This window comes from Callospermophilus lateralis, unplaced genomic scaffold (assembly GCF_048772815.1).
Source record: "Callospermophilus lateralis isolate mCalLat2 unplaced genomic scaffold, mCalLat2.hap1 Scaffold_105, whole genome shotgun sequence".
NCBI classification, from domain to species: Eukaryota; Metazoa; Chordata; class Mammalia; order Rodentia; family Sciuridae; genus Callospermophilus; species Callospermophilus lateralis.
This window is the reverse complement of record NW_027510702.1, coordinates 3,254,117-3,260,233: the sequence shown is the minus strand read 5'-3', so window position 1 is coordinate 3,260,233 and position 6,117 is coordinate 3,254,117. Positions and strand designations below refer to the sequence as shown.

General features: G+C 45.8%; 1 pseudogene; it reads right to left on the bottom strand.

Annotated features, from left to right (window-relative positions):
- Positions 1–1,206: 1,206 nt before the first annotated feature.
- Positions 1,207–1,947, bottom strand: LOC143640006 (urotensin-2 receptor-like; annotated as a pseudogene).
- Positions 1,948–6,117: the final 4,170 nt, after the last annotated feature.

Below are 6,117 nucleotides of genomic sequence, written 5' to 3'. Positions count from 1 at the left end.
CAGCCCTCTCCACACCGAGGTGCGCTAGATGTGTGCACACTCACAGACATGTGCACACGTGCCTTTCTCTAGGACTCTACTCCTGTCGGACCTGTGGGAACATCTGGGACGTCTCAGGTGCTCAGAGACTCATGCATGTTCCCTTCCCTGACCTTGGTTGGGGGGACCAGGCCAAGCCACATCTCAGGCTCATCCCTGTGGTCCCCTACTCTCTGCTCCAGAAGAGCTTCCGGGGAGGTCAGGCATGTTGGGGTGCTGTGACACTCTCCCTGGGCCGTGAGGCCACCCGTGCCCCCAAGAGACCCAACACTTTGCTCATGTCCACCTCAGGGGGTCAGGGGCCATGGACAGCCCTGTGGCTCCAGAAAGTCCCCCCTCTGGGGTACCTTGGCTCTGGAGGGCAGGAGGGTTCCCAGAGAAGTGGGGTCTAGAACAGGGGTCCTCCTGGCCCGCCTGCCCACAGAGCCATGTTCCTGTGGTCTTCCACCACCTGTGGTTCCTCCTTGTGGTTCACTGTTGTGTGGTGCTGTGGGGCCTGGGGCTGGTTCACGAGGTGGCTCAGCCTCCCTGGCCCGGCTCCCCCACACTTCCAGCATGCCAGAGGAGACCTCGTCCTGCCTCTCCCTGCCCCTCCCTGAGGCCCAGGAGACCACCTGTACATGTCATCCCTGACACTGAGGAACAGTCCTTTTAGCCACATTTGTGTGTTCCAGCCCCTGACAAGCATCCCCCACAGCCAGGCAGCTGCCCCCCACGTGCCATGGTCCCGGGGGCAGGACCCTCCTCCCTGACCCTCCTCAGCTATTGGGCTGAGGCAGAGGCTGCAGAGCTCCGGCTTTATTGTGCCCAGGGCTAAGCAGGGAAGAGCAGCAGCCAGGAGGGCTGGGGCAGGGGATATGGAAGAGGTGCCCATGGCCTTCCCAGCCAAGAGGGCAGAAGGGCTGCTCTGGGACCACAAGGCTGGGCATCAGACCCCCATGGGCCTGGGAGGCAGGCCTGGCTCCAGAGACGTGTGCAGGAGGAGCGTCTGCATATGGTGGGGACGTCGCCATCTTGCTGAGGGCAGTAGTGAGAAACAGAAGAAGGTGGAGGAAGAGCAGCAGAGGCCAGCTGGGAGTGGGCGCTTGGGAAGGGCCGCAGGGCATGACCTGGGCTCTGGGGCCTTCCCTGCCTGGACTCCCTGACCAGTAGGCTCACACAGGGGACTCAGACACAGGCCCCACCAGCTGCCACAGGGGACAATATGAGGGTCTCCGTGGCCTGTTGGCTGCTGGAGGACAGTGAGTGACCTGAGTCCCTCTGGAAGTGGACGTGACTGGGCAGGAAGCTGCTGATGCCCCCATGGCCACTGCTGCCCCTGGAGCGTGGGCGTCCCGGCATGTGCTCGTGGTAGTTCTTGGTGAGCAGCGTGTAGAGGAAAAGGTTGAGACAGCTGTTGCCGTAGGTGAGGCAGGTGGTCAGGTAGTTGACGATGCACGCTGTCCGGGGCGCCAGCAGGAGGGCCTCATATTACTGGGAGAACAGCTGCCAGAGCCAGAAGGGCAGGATGCAGGCCCAGAAGAGCAGGACAACGCTGAGGATGAGGCGGAGCACCCTGGGGTTGGGCAGTCGCCGTGTCTGCCTGCAGGAGGCCAGCTGTGACAGCTAGTAGGTGCCGGCCAGGCAGGCGTAGAGCAGCTCAATGACCAGGCCGGGCCCCAAGATGCTGGTCCCGAAGAGCAGTGTCAGGTAGGCGCGGTGTGCATGTGGGCCCCAGGCCGGCAAGCAGGGACTCTTGGGGCCCCTGTGGAACAGCCGAATGGCGAGCATCATGGGCAGGGTCAGCAGCACTGCCAGCAGCCAGGTGCCCAGCACCAGCAGCTTGCGGTAGCCCTTGGAGCGCTGCGCAGTGTCCAGGGGTCTCAACACTGCAGCATGGCGCTCACTGCTCATGATGCTCAGGGTCATGAGCAGTGAGCGCCAAAAATGTACTTACTCATCTGAAGTGGAGGAAACCACGGAAGACCTTACAGAACACCTTAAAAGTCTGCAGACTCAACAGGCATCCTTGCAGTCAGAAAATGCACAGCTGCAATGTGAGAATGAGACCCTACAGAAGAATTTTAAAGTCATGATGGAACGCTATCAAAAACATATGATGAAACTGCACAGGAAATTAAGAGTGGAGGAAAACTACCGGGTGGAGCAAGAGGAGAAACTTTCCAAAGTCGAAGAAATGTTGAGCCATACAATGGAAGAGCTGGAGACCTACAGAAAGCCCAATATCTTGAAGAAGAACTGCAGAGAACCATTCGTTCCTGTCTGGGGAAGACTATTTCCTCTGAGAAAGAAGCACATGCTAGTGAGTTGGCAGCTCGGATTGCTGAAAGAAACCTCAATTATTTCAGGAAACAAAATGCGCGCAACAGACAAAAATTAACTGAGAAGGAGCTTAGATTTGAACTTGTAGAAAAAGATCCCTATGATGCACTGCATGTTTCCAACTCAGCAATGGGCAGAAAGCCTTCTCCAAATGGGCCCTCACCAATAGGTCAGCCTTCATCTGAAAGGAGACCTCCTCATTTCGAAAAGAGTGGTCCACTCACACTCTCACCTTTCATTCCAGTGGGAGGAGGAAGAGGGTCAAGGGGCCCTGGATAATCCTCTGGACTGTGCGACTAGCAGTAAAGGAAGAGAATTCAGCTGTCATAAGTTCACTGATTTTCAGAGAGCACCTTCTCAGACTGGGCCCCTCTCTCCTCCAGGGGAACAGGCCAGCAGGCTGATGATCCCTCCGCCAGGCCAACCATATTCTTCTGATCCACTACCTTTCTCATCTGAAGTGGAGGAAACCACGGAAGACCTTACAGAACACCTTAGAAGTCTGCAGACTCAACAGACATCCTTGCAGTCAGAAAATGCACAGCTGCAAAGTGATAATGAGACCCTACAGAAGAACTTTAAGTATATTTAGTTATGTTTCAGAGCCAGACACCAAATCAAGCAAAAAAAGAAATGAAAAGAAAAGAGCATAAGAAATCAATGATAAAAAGTAAAGGGACTAAATTTTTCCCCACATTCATTTCCAACTCTTCAAACTTTCACAAGTGTTGAAGGAAATGCCTTCACCTTCTCCACAGCACTTACAGAAAGCTAAGATGAATGTATCAATTCTGTTCAATATTTTCTAAGATGTCACACTGTGCAAAGAAAGCCTTCTAAAATCAATCCCTTATAAGTGTATAAGTTTATACACAAAATTTGAATGTAATAAGGAGTAGAAAATCGAGTTAACATCTGATGCATTAACAAAAGCCAAAAAATTTTTACTTCTAGGGTAATAACTTTCTTGTTTCTGTTTAAGAACTGCTTAAAGTGGTAACCAACCACTTTGATTTTTTACTCCTATAACATAATTGCTACACTTGAATGAGAACAATGTCTACCATATAACAGATGTTCAATAAATTAGTTTGTAACTTGTCTTTAAATTAACACACCTGTTTTCACTTCTGACCTCCAGCCCTAGAATATATGGTATCATTCATTCGACAATGTCAAGTTTGAATTCAATTAACCCTTCTCAATTACAATTCAACTACTGTATTAAAAGGAACTTCATTAAACTGCTTTTATAAGTTACTTTCTAGTTTTTATTAGCTAATTAATAAGTACCAATAATTTCTCAAGCTGGAAATCTCCACTACCAGCAGCAATGCTGGGTGAAACACTGCTAACTTGAGTATCAGAAAATTATTCTTAAGGGTTACATACAAATTAACATGAATCTCAGAACAACCCCATAAGGTAGTTATAATTTCCATCTTCTGAAAAAGCAGTTAAGTACAGGAAGGTTAATTAACAGTCAAAATCATACTGCTAAGTGGCAGAGCTAGGACACAACTTAGGTACTGTGACCCCAGAGGCAGTGTTCTGGGATCTACTTACTTTCAGTTCTCATATCAAATCCTCTATTTTTATATGAGGGTGCCTGTTGAACAACCACTCTGAAATTCTGTAGTAGTCCTTAAACAGAACTGCTTCAGTTTATTGTTTCCTGGGGCACAAAAAGAATCTGCCAGGGACATGAAAGAATCTGCTATGGCCATGCCTTACAATGACAGTGCCCACCTTAATGGTTAATGCACCCTCCAGCTCCTTACTGTAGTAGTGTTTTTAATAAGCTCTATTTGTTAAAATACTCTGGTATTCTCTTTTATCTTCTTGCCTACAGAGATTATTTCATTTTATTTAGATTAAAAACATATTCTACATGTTTATGATCCAAATTGTATGGAAACACATTCTTTGGCTGGTCTGTTCAAAACTTATCTCACTCAAGCTTTCCAAGGGACAGTTTATCACACCCTGAAATTCCAGACTGTTCATCTCTCTAGTCATTCAATTACATTTCAACCATATCTTCTTGTCTTTACCTTTTCTTGCCTTTTTAGCAGTTTGCCCTGAAGTTACACACCAGATAAACATCTCAAGGTGGTACACAGTCTTACAGAGCTAACACACATGTTCTCTAAAAGCTGCTCTGGTTCATAAACTTTATCTCAGATGGGGTCCTTGGTGTTGTAAAATTCCAAATTTAAAATGAATCTGACACCCCAAATGGAAAAACTTAGGGAGGGAAAGGCAAATTATATATACTATACCCCATCTTCACAAAAGAAATTTTAACAAAGTAAGAGAAAATGTCTTTTCATGAATCATCTATCCATTTGTCATGACTATGCTTAAGTCATCCAAATTCTACAACATAGTGACAAAATTTCAAACTCCTGTTATGACTTTAACTTCCTCAGATTAAAAAGGAATAAAGATTCTATTAGTTGTGTGCATGGCAAGTACACACAGATACAGACACAAACCCCATTCCCTGTGTTTATGGTTTAATGAAGCAAGAAAGACCAAAAAGGCTATCTTCAATCATCTATCTATACATGGTACACAAACTAGTCCTTTAGCATCTTAAAATTGATCTGATATGAAAAGGCTGACTCAGACAAATCAGTTGGATATTTAAAGAATATAGAGTAGGTGTAGGACTGTAAGACCTTCAAGTAAAGGTCATAATTTTTTTCCATTCAGAAAACAAAGTTTTAAAAAAAAAAAACCACTGTTCCATCTGCTTGGAACACACTCACCCTGCACCCCAATCCCTGTTCTGGCTGGTACTACTTTTGTTTTAAGCCTTGATTTAAATACACACTTCTCTTTTCCAAATTGAATCGAATCCTCAAAGCATACTTCCATATATTCTATTTTGGACTCTATCTCAATTGGAAATTTTATATTTATACTTGATTTGCTTTATGGGGACAAGGACCAGATTTCTTTTTTGCTACTATACCTAGCACTGCTCAACCTACACAAAGTACTCAATTAAATGACTGAATGACTAAGCATTACATGGTACATAAGTGGATTGCCTTGATATCAAAACACCTCAGTAATTTTGCAGCTTTGGAATAAAACAAAAGGCATATCCCCTAAAATAACAATGAATCTGGCTACCAAATTAACAATCAAATATTGTGTTTCTTCACAGGCACAAGATTATCAAGCCACTGTCTTCCCTAAAAATTAATTGGCTCATTGGTAGAGCAATGCCTGGCATGCCCAAGGCTCTGGGGTTCAATCTCCAGCACCACAAAAGAACAAACAAAAAGCCCTATCTGCCTCAAAAAAAAGTGATGAATTTCTTAAATCATGTACAACTGCAAATGCTGGGGATATAGCTCAGTAGGTAAGGTGCTTCCCTTGCATACACAAGGCACTGGGTTCAATCCCCAGCACCATAAATAAATAAATCCTGTAGAGCTCCAACTACAAAATGCTTCTTAAAATCCACTGCAGAAGTGCTAGATGCCATCGATACCTTCTCCATTCCATGAGAATGAATTAAGATTTTTTACTGATCAGTCACAAACATGGCATGGTATCACTGTGTTTTATTATCTGATCTTCTCTTCTTTAGAGCCATCTCAATTGGGCTGCCCCACCCCCAAATTTCTAACTAAGACAGCAATAGGAAAATAAATATGTTGCATAAGTTTAAGAAGTAAAGGATGGGAACAAGCAAATACCTAACAGAACACAAAAACCATTTAGCAACTTGCCCACTGG